This window comes from Carassius gibelio, chromosome B8 (assembly GCF_023724105.1).
Source record: "Carassius gibelio isolate Cgi1373 ecotype wild population from Czech Republic chromosome B8, carGib1.2-hapl.c, whole genome shotgun sequence".
NCBI lineage: Eukaryota > Metazoa > Chordata > Actinopteri > Cypriniformes > Cyprinidae > Carassius > Carassius gibelio.
Window position 1 is genome coordinate 2,674,236 of NC_068403.1, and position 14,869 is coordinate 2,689,104.

The following is a 14,869-nucleotide window of genomic DNA, read 5'->3' on the forward strand; positions in this document are numbered from 1 at the left end:
TGTGTCTGTCTGTCAGCCTATTCTCCGTTTTGGATGTGTTTAACTGTCATCCGTACATCCAGGTTGGCTCAGACCACCTCAGAGGCCTTAATGTGCTTGAACCCCGTAAATGCTGCTTGCAGCTTTAATTATTAGGGGTTCAAGCACGCAGTGCTGAAACCCTATTGTATCTGTTAGGATTTTTATTATTATTATTATTATTATTCTCCACTCAAACTGATCGTGCAGCCCAAACCGTAAGGCCTAGAGAGCTGAAACTTGGTCAGATGGTAGAAGTCCGGCCTTCTTGTCAGATCCAAAGGCTCGCCCCAATCGGCCTAAAGGGGGCGCTACAGTGATCAAAAATGCGTTAGTGCTAATAACTCCTAAACCGCTTATCATAGAGCCAAAAATTTAACATTTCCGGAATCCGTGGGTCATGCGAAATTAAAAACGGTCACTCTGATTTTGGGTCTAGGAGGCCTCGTTTTTTCGCAAATTTGACGTATGTCCAAAACCTACTTTTGCGAACTAGTCCTAGGTTTTTCGCCCAATCTGAACCAAACCACTGCAGAAATGTTCTCTGGCCAGGGAATATCAATAATTATCAAAAAAAAGTTGAAATTTCGACTCGCTGTCGTAATGGGATGCCAAAACGTTCGAAAGTCGAGGAGCAATTTTACGCAACAGGCTATAACTCGTGAAAGAAATAAGATATCTTAACCAAACTTGCTACACATTTGTAAGACCTAAAACTTTGGTCAAATAAAAAAAATTGCACACCTCTGCCACTTGGGGGCGCTATAAAAAGAAAAAACACATAAATGGCTATAACTAGGCTACTGTTGGCTCGATCGACCTAAAAATTGGTATGCAGTGTCTTTGTTTGAAGGGGCACAAGTACCTATGAGGACATTTGCATATCTCAAAAAACATGGCCGCCATTGGCCAAACAATTTTAAGCACCTATTTGAAAGGGTTAACGGATGTTGATCGGAACGAAACTCGCTGGGTGCGTTCGACTCATGAACCTTAAGGTCTGTAAGAATTTTGAAAGAAATCGGCCACTAGTTGGCGCTAACGAGTTTATTGGCTCTGTAATCACGTGGTGTTTCACTTATCAACACAATATGCATATCATTTGATAGATCTCCTCATTATGCACAACTTTGCCTCAAGAACCATTGCTGTCAATCAAATCGTTCAAATGTTATTCACAAATATGTTAAAAACCTACTTTTACGAACTAGTCCTAGGTTTTTTGTCCGATCGGAACCAAACCACTGCAGTAATATTCTGTGGACTCTCTAGATCAATAATTATCAAAAAAATGTTGAATTTTGTCCTTTGGTTAGCTGTAAAGGGGTAATTTAGTAAAAGGGGTGTGGCCAAACATACCCCAAAGCCTATAAAACCTAAACGAAAACTCAAAACTTTATGAAACTTCGTGGAATCATGTATCAGGTGACTCTTAACAAGCATGCAAAGTTTCATGGAGATCGGATCATAGGTGGCGCTATAACAGTTGAAAAAGCCTCAAAACACACACATTTTCAATAGAAAATGATCACAATTTGTAGGACATGTTCATACATTCACACAAACACTAGATATTCATATCATATGATAGATCTCCTCTTTGTGAACAACTTTGCCTCAAGGAGCGAAGATGTCAATCAAATCGTTCAATTGTTATTCACAAATATGTTAAAAACTTACTTTTGCGAACTAGTCCCAGATTTTTTACCCGATCGAAACCAAACCACTGCAGTAATTTTCTCTGGACTCTCTAGATCAATAATTATCAAAAAAAATGTTGAATTTTGTCCTTTGGTTAGCTTTACCTGGCTAAATTAGAAAAGGGGCGTGACCAAAATACCCAAAAGCATATAAAACCTAAACGAAAACTCAAAACTTTATGAAACTTGGTGAAAACATGTAACAGGTGACTCTTAACAAGCATGCAAATTTTCATGGAGATCGGACCACAGGTGGCGCTATGACAGTAGAAAAGGTCTCAAAACATAAGATTGATATGGTAAATGGCCTCAAATTGTCTGAAAATGCTCATATATTCACATAAACACTAGATCTTCATATCATATGATAGATCTCCTCATTCTGAACAACTTTTGGGACCAATGTTGTCAATAAAGCTGTTAATTAAATATTGAAGATTATTTAAAAAAGTTACTTTGGCAAAGTAGTCCAAGGCTTTAAGCTGAAAATCAATAAAACCACTGAAGTACAATTCTCTAGACTCTGAAGGTCAATAATAATCAAAAACATGTTGAAAAATTGCATTTGGACAACTATAAACCAGTGATTGTATAATATGTTCTTTTCACAGTGTACACAAAGGCCTATTTATACAAACAGAAAGCCCACAAACTATCAAAACTGTGTAAAATAAAGCCTAATTTCATTCTAAACAAGCATGCAAAATTTAAGAGAGATTGGGCAAAAAACTTTACACTATAACAGTTATGTTTAAAAACAGTGTTGTTTGAGTAAATGCAACCACTAGATGGCAGCGGAAGACCACTAATGGGCTCATTCAGCAAATTGAAACAGTACTTTTGAGAAGATTTATGAATTCATGCCTAAACAATAAATAAAAAAAACACTGTTACAACATTTTAAATCTCACTGAGTTAAAGTTTTCCATTTTGTTCATACAGACTTATCAGTTTTTAAAAATTTGCCACATTATGATTACAGTGAAACCTGAAAATGACATCCAAACTCTTAAAAACTAGTTTAATCATTTAATTTCAGTGCGTGTGTCTGTCTGTCAGCCTATTCTCCGTTTTGGATGTGTTTAACTGTCATCCATACGTCCAGGTTAGCTCAGACCACCTCAGAGGCCTTAATGTGCTTGAACCCCGTAAATGCTGCTTGCAGCTTTAATTATTATTATTATTATTATTCTTCCGCCTTAAAACTGAACGTGCAGCCCAAACCGTAAGGCCTAGAGAGCTGAAACTTGGTCAGATCGTAGTAGTCTTGCTCGCTACTCAGATACAAAGAACCGTCCCAATCGGCCTAATGGGGGCGCTACAGCGCAAAAAACAAAAAATTTGGACAGTTTTGGCCGAAAATCGTATACCGTTAGCCGTAGACTCAAAAACATGGCATTGTTGCAATCCTTGGGTTAGCCCGAACAAAAGTGCACGGCGCCTTTTTGGGGTCTACGACGAACCGTTTTCTCGCAAAATCGAGCTATATCCGAAACCTACTTTTGCGAACTAGTCCTAGGATTTTCAACCAATCAGAACCAAACCAATTCATAAATATTCCCTGGACACTCAATATTAATAATTATCAAAAAAAACTTGAAATTTCAATTCTTACACGAAACAGTACACCAAAAAGCGTCTATGCTAACGTTAGCCAAATGCTATTTTGACTATAACTCTTGAACGGAATGAGATATCTTCACCAAACTCGGTACAAATATGTATGAGCTCAATCTTTGGTCAAATCAAAAAAATTGCGCATCTCTGCCACTTGGGGGCGCTATAAGATAGAAAAAACACATAAATTGCTATAACTAGGCAACCGTTGGCTCGATCGACTTGAAAATCGGTATGCAGTGTCTTGGTCTGAAGGGGCACAAGTATCTATGAGGACATTTGCATATCTCAAAAAACATGGCCGCCATTGGGCAAACAAATTTAAGCACCTATTTGAAAGGGTTAACGGATGTTGATCGGAACGAAACTCGCTGGGTACGTTCGACTCATGAACCTTAAGGTCTGTAAGAATTTTGAAAGAAATCGGCCACTAGTTGGCGCTAACGAGTTTTATGGCTCTGTAATCACGTGGTGTTTCACATATCAACACAATATGCATATCATTTGATAGATCTCCTCGTAATGCACAACTTTGCCTCAAAAACCATTGCTGTCAATCAAATTGTTCAATTGTTATTCACAAATATGTTAAAAACCTACTTTTGCGAACTAGTCCTAGGTTTTTTGCCCGATCGGAACCAAACCACTGCAGTAATATTCTGTGGACTCTCTAGATCAATAATTATTAAAAAAATGTTGAATTTTGTCCTTTGGTTAGCTGTAACAGGGTAATTTAGAAAAAGGGGTGTGGCCAAACATACCCCAAAGCCTATAAAACCTAAAGGAAAACTTAAAACTTTATGAGCCTTGGTGAAATCATGTAACAGATGACTCTTAAGAAGCATGCAAAGTTTCATGGAGATCAGACCATAGGTGGCGCTATAACAGTAGAAAAGGTCTCAAAACACAAGATTTATATGGTAAATGGCCTCAAATTGTTTGAAAATGCTCATATATTCACTCAAAAACACAAAATCTTCACATCATATGATAGATCTCCTCATTCTGAACAACTTTGCCTCTGGGACCAATGTTGTCAATAAAGCTCTTAATTAAATATTCAAGATTATTTAAAAAAGTTACTTTGGCATACTTGTGATACGGTTTAAGATGAAAATCAATAAAACCACTGAAGTACAATTCTCTAGACTCTGAAGGTCAATAATTATCAAAAACATGTTGAACAATTGTATTTGGGCAACTATAAACCAGTCATTTTATAATATGTTCTTTTCATAGTGCACACAAAGGCCTATTAATACAATCAGAAAGCCCACAAATTATCAAAACTGTGTAAAATAATGCATAATTTCATTCTAAACAAGCATGCAAAATTTAAGAGAGATTGGGCAAAAAAACAACAACAACACTATAACAGTTATGTTTAAAAACACAGTGTTGTTGGAGTAAGTGCAATTTATAACCACTAGATGGCAGCGGAAGACCACTAATGGGCTCATTCAGTAAAGTTGAACAGTACTGTTTTCATGAATTCTTGCCAAAACATTAATAAATTAACTGTTATAACATTTAAAATCTTACTGAATCAATGTTTTCCATTTTGTTCATACAGATTTATCAGTTTTTACAATTTTGCCACATTATGATTACAGTTTAACCTGAAAATGACATCTAAACTCTAAAAAAAAGAAGACTTGCAATAAGTTTATTGTCACCTATCACTTATTTCAAATACCTATATCTGCAACAAAATGTGTGTCCATGTATATGTGTGTCTTTGTGTGTGTGTGTGTGTGTGTGTGTGTGTGTGTGTGCATATGCTTATAGAGTATACATATATTAGTCTAATCATTTGCTGTCAGTGTGTGTGTCTGTCTGTTAGCCTGTTCTCCATTTTGGATGTGTTTAAATGTCATCCAAACATCCAGGTTGGCTATGACCACCTCAGAGGCCTTAATGTGCTTGAACCCCGGTAAAATGCTGCTTGCAGCTTTAATTATTATTAGGGGTTCAAGCACGCAGTGCTGAAACCCTATTGTATTTGTTAGGATTTTTATTATTATTATTATTATTATTATTATTATTATTATTATTATTCTTCTGCCCTAGAACTGAACGTGCAGCCCAAACCGTAAGGCGTAGAGAGCTGAAATTTGGACAGATCGTAGAGCTCAATTTGGGGAGAACTTATCAAAGTCTCAGCCCAATCGGCCTAACGGGGGCGCTACAGCGCAAAAAACAAAAATTTTGCACATTTTTGGCCGTAAATCGTATACCGTTAGCCGTAGACTCAAAAACATGGCATTGTTGCAATCCTTGGGTTAGCCCGAACAAAAGTGCACGGCGCCTTTTTGGGGTCTACGACGCACCGTTTTCTCGCAAAATCGAGCTATATTCGAAACCTACTTTTGCGAACTAGTCCTAGGATTTTCAACCAATCAGAACCAAACCACTTCATAAATATTCCCTGGACACTCAATATCAATAATTATTAAAAAAAAGTTGAAATTTCAATTCTTACGCGAAACAGTACGCCAAAAAGCGGCTATGCTAACGTTAGCCAAATACTATTTTGACTATAACTCTTGAACGGAATGAGATATCTTCACCAAACTCGGTACACATATGTATGATCTCAATCTTTGGTCAAATCAAAAAAATTGAGCATCTCTGCCACTTGGGGGCGCTATAAGATAGAAAAAACACATAAATTGCTATAACTAGGCAACCGTTGGCTCGATCAACTTGAAAATCGGTATGCAGTGTCTTGGTCTGAAGGGGCACAAGTACTTATGAGGACATTTGCATATCTCAAAAAACATGGCCGTCATTGGCCAAACAAATTTAAGCACCTATTTGAAAGGGTTAACGGATGTTGATCGGAACGAAACTCGCTGGGTACGTTCGACTCATGAACCTTAAGGTCTGTAAGAATTTTGAAAGAAATCGGCCACTAGTTGGCGCTAACGAGTTTTATGGCTCTGTAATCACGTGGTGTTTCACATATCAACACAATATGCATATCATTTGATAGATCTCCTCGTAATGCACAACTTTGCCTCAAGAACCATTGCTGTCAATCAAATCGTTCAATTGTTATTCACAAATATGTTAAAAACCTACTTTTGCGAACTAGTCCTAGGTTTTTTGTCCGATCGGAACCAAACCACTGCAGTAATATTCTGTGGGCTCTCTAGATCAATAATTATTAAAAAAATGTTGAATTTTGTCCTTTGGTTAGCTGTAACCGGGTAATTTAGAAAAAGGGGTGTGTCCAAACATACCCCAAAGCCTATAAAACCTAAAGGAAAACTCAAAACTGTATGAAACTCAGTGAAATCATGTATCAGGTGACTCTTAACAAGCATGCAAAGTTTCATGGAGATCAGACCATAGGTGGCGCTATAACAGTAGAAAAGGTCTCAAAACACAAGATTTATATGGTAAATGGCCCCAAATTGTTTGAAAATGCTCATATATTCACTCAAAAACACTAAATCTTCATATCATATGATAGATCTCCTCATTCTGAACAACTTTGCCTCTGGGACCAATGTTGTCAATAAAGCTGTTAATTAAATATTCAAGATTATTTTAAAAAGTTACTTTGGCATACTTGTGATACGGTTTAAGATGAAAATCAATAAAACCACTGAAGTACAATTCTGTAGACTCTGAAGGTCAATAACTATCAAAAACATGTTGAACAATTGCATTTGGGCAACTATAAACCAGTAATTTTATAATATGTTCTTTTCATAGTGTACACAAAGGCCTATTAATACAAACAGAAAGCCCACACATTATCAAAACTGTGTAAAACAATGCATAATTTCATTCTAAACAAGCATGCAAAATTTAAGAGAGATTGGGCAAAAAAAAAACAAAAAACACTATAACAGTTATGTTTAAAAACAGTGTTGCTTGAGTAAATGCAATTTATAACCTCTAGATGGCAGCGGAAGACCACTAATGGGCTCATTCAGTTAAGTTGAACAGTACTGTTGAAAGGATTCATGAATTCATCCCAAAACATTAAAAATGTAACTGTTATAACATTTTAAATCTCATTGAGTCAATGTTTTCCATTTTGTTCTTACAGATATATCAGTTTTTACTATTTTGCCACATTGTGATTACAGTTTAAACTGAAAATGACATCTAAACTCTTAAAAAGAGAAGACTTGCAATAAGTTTATTGTCACCTATCACTTATTTCAAATACCTATATCTGCAACAAAATGTTTGTGCATGTATATGTGTGTCTTTCTGTGTGTGTGTGTGTGTGTGTGTGTGCATATGCTTATAGAGTATACATATATTAGTCTAATCATTTACTTTCAGTGTGTGTGTCTGTCTGTTAGCCTGTTCTCCATTTTGGATGTGTTTAAATGTCATCCATGCATCCAGGTTGGCTCAGACCACCTCAGAGGCCTTAATGTGCTTGAACCCCGGTAAATGCTGCTTGCAGCTTTAATTAGGGGTTCAAGCACGCAGTGCTGAAACCCTCTTGTAATTGTTAGGATTTTTATTATTATTATTATTCTTCTGCCCTAGAACTGAACGTGCAGCCCAAACCGTAAGGCCTAGAGAGCTGAAATTTGGACAGATCGTAGAGCTCATTTTGGGGAGAACTTATCAAAGTCTCAGCCCAATCGGCCTAACGGGGGCGCTACAGCGCAAAAAACAAAAATTTTGGACATTTTTGGCCGCAGATCGTAAACCGTTAGCCGTAGACTCAAAAACAAGGCATCGTTGCAATCCTTGGGTTAGTCCGAACAAAAGTGTACAGCTGCATTTTTTGCTCTACGACGCACCGTTTTCTCGCAAAATCGAGCTATATCCGAAACCTACTTTTGCGAACTAGTCCTAGGATTTTCAACCAATCAGAACCAAACCACTTCATGAATATTCCCTGGACACTGAATATCAATAATTATCAAAAAAAAGTTGAAATTTCAATTCTAACGCGAAACAGTACACCAAAAAGCATCTATGCTAACGTTAGCCAAATGCTATTTTGACGATAACTCTTGCACGGAATGAGATATCTTCACCAAACTCGGTACACATATGTATGAGCTCAATCTTTGGTCAAATCAAAAAAATTGCGCATCTCTGCCACTTGGGGGCGCTATAAGATAGAAAAAACACATAAATTACTATAACTAGGCAACCGTTGGCTCGATCAACTTGAAAATCGGTATGCAGTGTCTTGGTCTGAAGGGGCACAAGTACTTATGAGGACATTTGCATATCTCAAAAAACATGGCCGTCATTGGCCAAACAAATTTAAGCACCTATTTGAAAGGGTTAACGGATGTTGATCGGAACAAAACTTGCTGGGTACGTTCGACTCATGAACCTTAAGGTCTGTAAGAATTTTGAAAGAAATCGGCCACTAGTTGGCGCTAACGAGTTTTATGGCTCTGTAATCACGTGGTGTTTCACATATCAACACAATATGCATATCATTTGATAGATCTCCTCGTAATGCACAACTTTGCCTCAAGAACCATCGCTGTCAATCAAATCGTTCAATTGTTATTCACAAATATGTTAAAAACCTACTTTTGCGAACTAGTCCTAGGTTTTTTGCCCGATCGGAACCAAACCACTGCAGTAATATTCTGTGGACTCTCTAGATCAATAATTATTAAAAAAATGTTGAATTTTGTCCTTTGGTTTGCTGTAACCGGGTAATTTAGAAAAAGGGGTGTGGCCAAACATACCCCAAAGCCTATAAAACCTAAAGGAAAACTCAAAACTGTATGAAACTCAGTGAAATCATGTATCAGGTGACTCTTAACAAGCATGCAAAGTTTCATGGAGATCAGACCATAGGTGGCGCTATAACAGTAGAAAAGGTCTCAAAACACAAGATTTATATGGTAAATGGCCCCAAATTGTTTGAAAATGCTCATATATTCACTCAAAAACACTAAATCTTCATATCATATGATAGATCTCCTCATTCTGAACAACTTTGCCTCTGGGACCAATGTTGTCAATAAAGCTGTTAATTAAATATTCAAGATTATTTTAAAAAGTTACTTTGGCATACTTGTGATACGGTTTAAGATGAAAATCAATAAAACCACTGAAGTACAATTCTGTAGACTCTGAAGGTCAATAATTATCAAAAACATGTTGAACAATTGCATTTGGACAACTATAAACCAGTAATTTTATAATATGTTCTTTTCATAGTGTACACAAAGGCCTATTAATACAAACAGAAAGCCCACACATTATCAAAACTGTGTAAAACAATGCATAATTTCATTCTAAACAAGCATGCAAAATTTAAGAGAGATTGGGCAAAAAAAAACAAACAAAAAAAAAACTCTATAACAGTTATGTTTAAAAACAGTGTTGCTTGAGTAAATGCAATTTATAACCTCTAGATGGCAGTGGAAGACCACTAATGGGCTCATTCAGTTAAGTTGAACAGTACTGTTGAAAGGATTCATGAATTCATCCCAAAACATTAAACATGTAACTGTTATAACATTTTAAATCTCATTGAGTCAATGTTTTCCATTTTGTTCTTACAGATATATCAGTTTTTACTATTTTGCCACATTGTGATTACAGTTTAACCTGAAAATGACATCTAAACTCTTAAAAAGAGAAGACTTGCAATAAGTTTATTGTCACCTATCACTTATTTCAAATACCTATATCTGCAACAAAATGTTTGTGCATGTATATGTGTGTCTTTCTGTGTGTGTGTGTGTGCATATGCTTATAGAGTATACATATATTAGTCTAATCATTTACTTTCAGTGTGTGTGTCTGTCTGTTAGCCTGTTCTCCATTTTGGATGTGTTTAACTGTCATCCATGCATCCAGGTTGGCTCTGACCACCTCAGAGGCCTTAATGTGCTTGAAACCCAGTAAATGCTGCTTGCAGCTTTAATTATTATTAGGGGTTCAAGCACGCAGTGCTGAAACCCTATTGTAATTGTTAGGATTTTTATTATTAGGGGTTCAAGCACGCAGTGCTGAAACCCTATTGTATTTGTTAGGATTTTTATTATTATTATTATTATTATTATTATTATTATTATTATTATTCTTCTGCCCTAGAACTGAACGTGCAGCCCAAACCGTAAGGCCTAGAGAGCTGAAATTTGGACAGATCGTAGAGCTCATTTTGGGGAGAACTTATCAAAGTCTCAGCCCAATCGGCCTAACGGGGGCGCTACAGCGCAAAAAGCAAAAATTTTGGACATTTTTGGCCGTAAATCGTATACCGTTAGCCGTAGACTCAAAAACATGGCATTGTTGCAATCCTTGGGTTAGCCCGAACAAAAGTGCACGGCGCCTTTTTGGGGTCTACGACGCACCGTTTTCTCGCAAAATCGAGCTATATCCGAAACCTACTTTTGCGAACTAGTCCTAGGATTTTCAACCAATCAGAACCAAATCACTTCATAAATATTCCCTGGATACTCAATATCAATAATTATCAAAAAAAAGTTGAAATTTCAATTCTTACGCGAAACAGTATGCCAAAAAGCGTCTATGCTAACGTTAGCCAAATGCTATTTTGACTATAACTCTTGAACGGAATGAGATATCTTCACCAAACTCGGTACACATATGTATGAGCTCAATCTTTGGTCAAATCAAAAAAATTGCGCAACTCTGCCACTTGGGGGCGCTATAAGATAGAAAAAACACATAAATTGCTATAACTAGGCAACCGTTGGCTCGATCGACTTGAAAATCGGTATGCAGTGTCTTGGTCTGAAGGGGCACAAGTACCTATGAGGACATTTGCATATCTCAAAAAACATGGCCGCCATTGGCCAAACAAATTTAAGCACCTATTTGAAAGGGTTAACGGATGTTGATCGGAACGAAACTCGCTGGGTACGTTCGACTCATGAACCTTAAGGTCTGTAAGAATTTTGAAAGAAATCGGCCACTAGTTGGCGCTAACGAGTTTTATGGCTCTGTAATCACGTGGTATTTCACATATCAACACAATATGCATATCATTTGATAGATCTCCTCGTAATGCACAACTTTGCCTCAAGAACCATTGCTGTCAATCAAATCGTTCAATTGTTATTCACAAATATGTTAAAAACCTACTTTTGCGAACTAGTCCTAGGTTTTTTGTCCGATCGGAACCAAACCACTGCAGTAATATTCCGTGGACTCTCTAGATCAATAATTATTAAAAAAATGTTGAATTTTGTCCTTTGGTTAGCTGTAAAGGGGTAATTTAGAAAAAGGGGTGTGGCCAAACATACCCCAAAGCCTATAAAACCTAAACGAAAACTCAAAACTTTATGAGCCTTGGTGAAATCATGTATCAGCTGACTCTTAACAAGCATGCAAAGTTTCATGGAGATCAGACCATAGGTGGCGCTATAACAGTAGAAAAGGTCTCAAAACACAAGATTTATATGGTAAATGGCCTCAAATTGTTTGAAAATGCTCATATATTCACTCAAAAACACTAAATCTTCATATCATATGATAGATCTCCTCATTCTGAACAACTTTGCCTCTGGGACCAATGTTGTCAATAAAGCTGTTAATTAAATATTCAAGATTATTTAAAAAAGTTACTTTGGCATACTTGTGATACAGTTTAAGATGAAAATCAATAAAACCACTGAAGTACAATTCTCTAGACTCTGAAGGTCAATAATTATCAAAAACATGTTGAACAATTGCATTTGGGCAACTATAAACCAGTAATTTTATAATATGTTCTTTTCATAGTGCACACAAAGGCCTATTAATACAATCAGAAAGCCCACAAATTATCAAAACTGTGTAAAATAATGCATAATTTCATTCTAAACAAGTATGCAAAATTTAAGAGAGATTGGGCAAAAAAAAAAAAAAAACACTATAACAGTTATGTTTAAAAACACAGTGTTGTTTGAGTAAATGCAATTTATAACCACTAGATGGCAGCGGAAGACCACTAATGTGCTCATTCAGCTAAGTTGAACAGCACTGTTTTCATGAATTCTTGCCAAAACATTATTAAATTAACTGTTATAACATTTTAAAACTCATTGAATTGATGTTTTCCATTTTGTTCATACAGATGTATCAGTTTTTACAATTTTGCCACATTATGATTACAGTTTAACCTGAAAATGACATCTAAACTCTAAAAAAGAGAAGACTTCCAATAAGTTTACTTTCACCTATCACTTATTTCAAATACCTATATCTGCAACAAAATGTGTGTGTGTGTGTGTGTGTGTGTGTGTGCATATGCTTATAGAGTATACATATATTAGTCTAATCATTTACTTTCAGTGTGTGTCTGTCTGTTAGCCTGTTCTCCATTTTGGATGTGTTTAAATGTCATCCAAACATCCAGGTTTGCTCTGACCACCTCAGAGGCCTTAATGTGCTTGAACCCCGGTAAAATGCTGCTTGCAGCTTTAATTATTATTATTATTATTATTATTCTTCCGCCTTAAAACTGAACGTGCAGCCCAAACCGTAAGGCCTAGAGAGCTGAAACTTGGTCAGATCGTAGTAGTCTTGCTCGCTACTCAGATACAAAGAACCGGCCCAATCGGCCTAACGGGGGCGCTACAGCGCAAAAAACAAAAATTTTGGACATTTTTGGCCGTAAAGTGTAAACCGTTAGCCATAGACTCAAAAATATGGCATTGTTGCAATCCTTGGGTTAACCCGAACAAAAGTGCACGGCGCCTTTTTGGGGTCTACGACGCACCGTTTTCTCGCAAAATCGAGCTATATCCGAAACCTACTTTTGCGAACTAGTCCTAGGATTTTCAACCAATCAGAACCAAACCACTTCATGAATATTCCCTGGACACTCAATATCAATAATTATCAAAAAAAAGTTGAAATTTCAATTCTTACGCGAAACAGTACACCAAAAAGCGTCTATGCTAACGTTAGCCAAATGCTATTTTAACTATAACTCTTGAACGGAATGAGATATCTTCACCAAACTCGGTACGCATATGTAAGAGCTCAATCTTTGGTCAAATCAAAAAAATTGCGCATCTCTGCCACTTGGGGGCGCTATAAGATAGAAAAAACACATAAATGGCTCTAACTAGGCAACCGTTGGCTCGATCGACTTGAAAATCGGTATGCAGTGTCTTGGTCTGAAGGGGCACAAGTACCTATGAGGACATTTGCATATCTCAAAAAAACATGGCCGCCATTGGCCAAACAAATTTAAGCACCTATTTGAAAGGGTTAACGGATGTTGATCGGAACGAAACTCGCTGGGTACGTTCGACTCATGAACCTTAAGGTCTGTAAGAATTTTGAAAGAAATCGGCCACTAGTTGGCGCTAACGAGTTTTATGGCTCTGTAATCACGTGGTGTTTCACATATCAACACAGTATGCATATCATTTGATAGATCTCCTCATAATGCACACCTTTGCCTCAAGAACCATTGCTGTCAATCAAATCGTTCAATTGTTATTTACAAATATGTTAAAAACCTACTTTTGCGAACTAGTCCTTGGTTTTTTGTCCGATCGGAACCAAACCACTGCAGTAATATTCTGTGGACTCTCTAGATCAATAATTATTAAAAAAATGTTGAATTTTGTCCTTTGGTTAGCTGTAAAGGGGTAATATAGAAAAAGGGGTGTGGCCAAACATACCCCAAAGCCTATAAAACCTAAACGAAAACTCAAAACTTTATGAAACTCAGTGAAATCATGTAGCAGGTGACTCTTAACAAGCATGCAAAGTTTCATGGAGATCAGACCATAGGTGGCGCTATAACAGTAGAAAAGGTCTCAAAACACAAGATTTATATGGTAAAAGGCCTCAAAGTGTTTGAAAATGTTCATATATTCACTCAAAAACACTAGATCTTCATATCATATGATAAATCTCCTCATTCTGAACAACTTTGCCTCTGGGACCAATGTTGTCAATAAAGCTGTTAATTAAATATTCAAGATTATTTAAAAAATTTACTTTGGCATACTTGTGATACGGTTTAAGATGAATATCAATAAAACCACTGAAGTACAATTCTCTAGACTCAGAAGGTCAATAATTATCAAAAACATGTTGAACAATTGCATTTGGGCAACTATAAACCAATAATTTTATAATATGTTATTTGCATAGTGTACACAAAGGCCTATTAATACAAACAGAAAGCCAACAAATTATCAAAACTGTGTAAAATAATGCATAATTTCATTCTAAACAAGCATGCAAAATTTAAGAGAGATTGGGAAAAAAAAATAACAACACTATAACAGTTATGTTCAAAACCAGGGTTGTTTGAGTAAATGCAATTTATAACCACTAGATGGCAGCGGAAGACCACTAATGGGCTCATTCAGCTAAGTTGAACAGCACTGTTTTCATGAGTTCTTGCCAAAACATTAATAAATTAACTGTTATAACATTTTAAATCTTACTGAATCAATGTTTTCCATTTTGTTCATACAGATGTATCAGTTTTTACAATTTTGCCACATTATGATTACAGTTTAACCTGAAAATGACATCTAAACTCTAAAAAAGAGAAGACTTGCAATAAGTTTGTCACCTATCACTTATTTCAAATACCTATA

At 36.4% G+C, this 14,869-nt stretch overlaps 2 long non-coding RNA genes across 3 annotated transcripts in view; one reads left to right on the plus strand and one right to left on the minus strand.

The window, feature by feature from the left end:
- LOC127963478 (uncharacterized) overlaps positions 1-14,869 on the minus strand; it is a 79,513-nt gene that overhangs the window by 17,941 nt on the left and 46,703 nt on the right. Inside the window, exon 5 of one of the 2 annotated variants that reach the window (XR_008154823.1) lies at positions 9,900-9,956. This is a non-coding gene — a long non-coding RNA (uncharacterized LOC127963478). Of the gene's footprint in view, positions 1-9,653; positions 9,957-14,869 lie in introns of those variants that run through there. The other variant, XR_008154822.1, reaches the window with a different exon arrangement.
- The window catches only part of LOC127963484 (uncharacterized), a 38,597-nt gene that overhangs the window by 14,280 nt on the left and 9,448 nt on the right, over positions 1-14,869 (plus strand). The gene's annotated exons all lie outside the window — the stretch shown is intronic.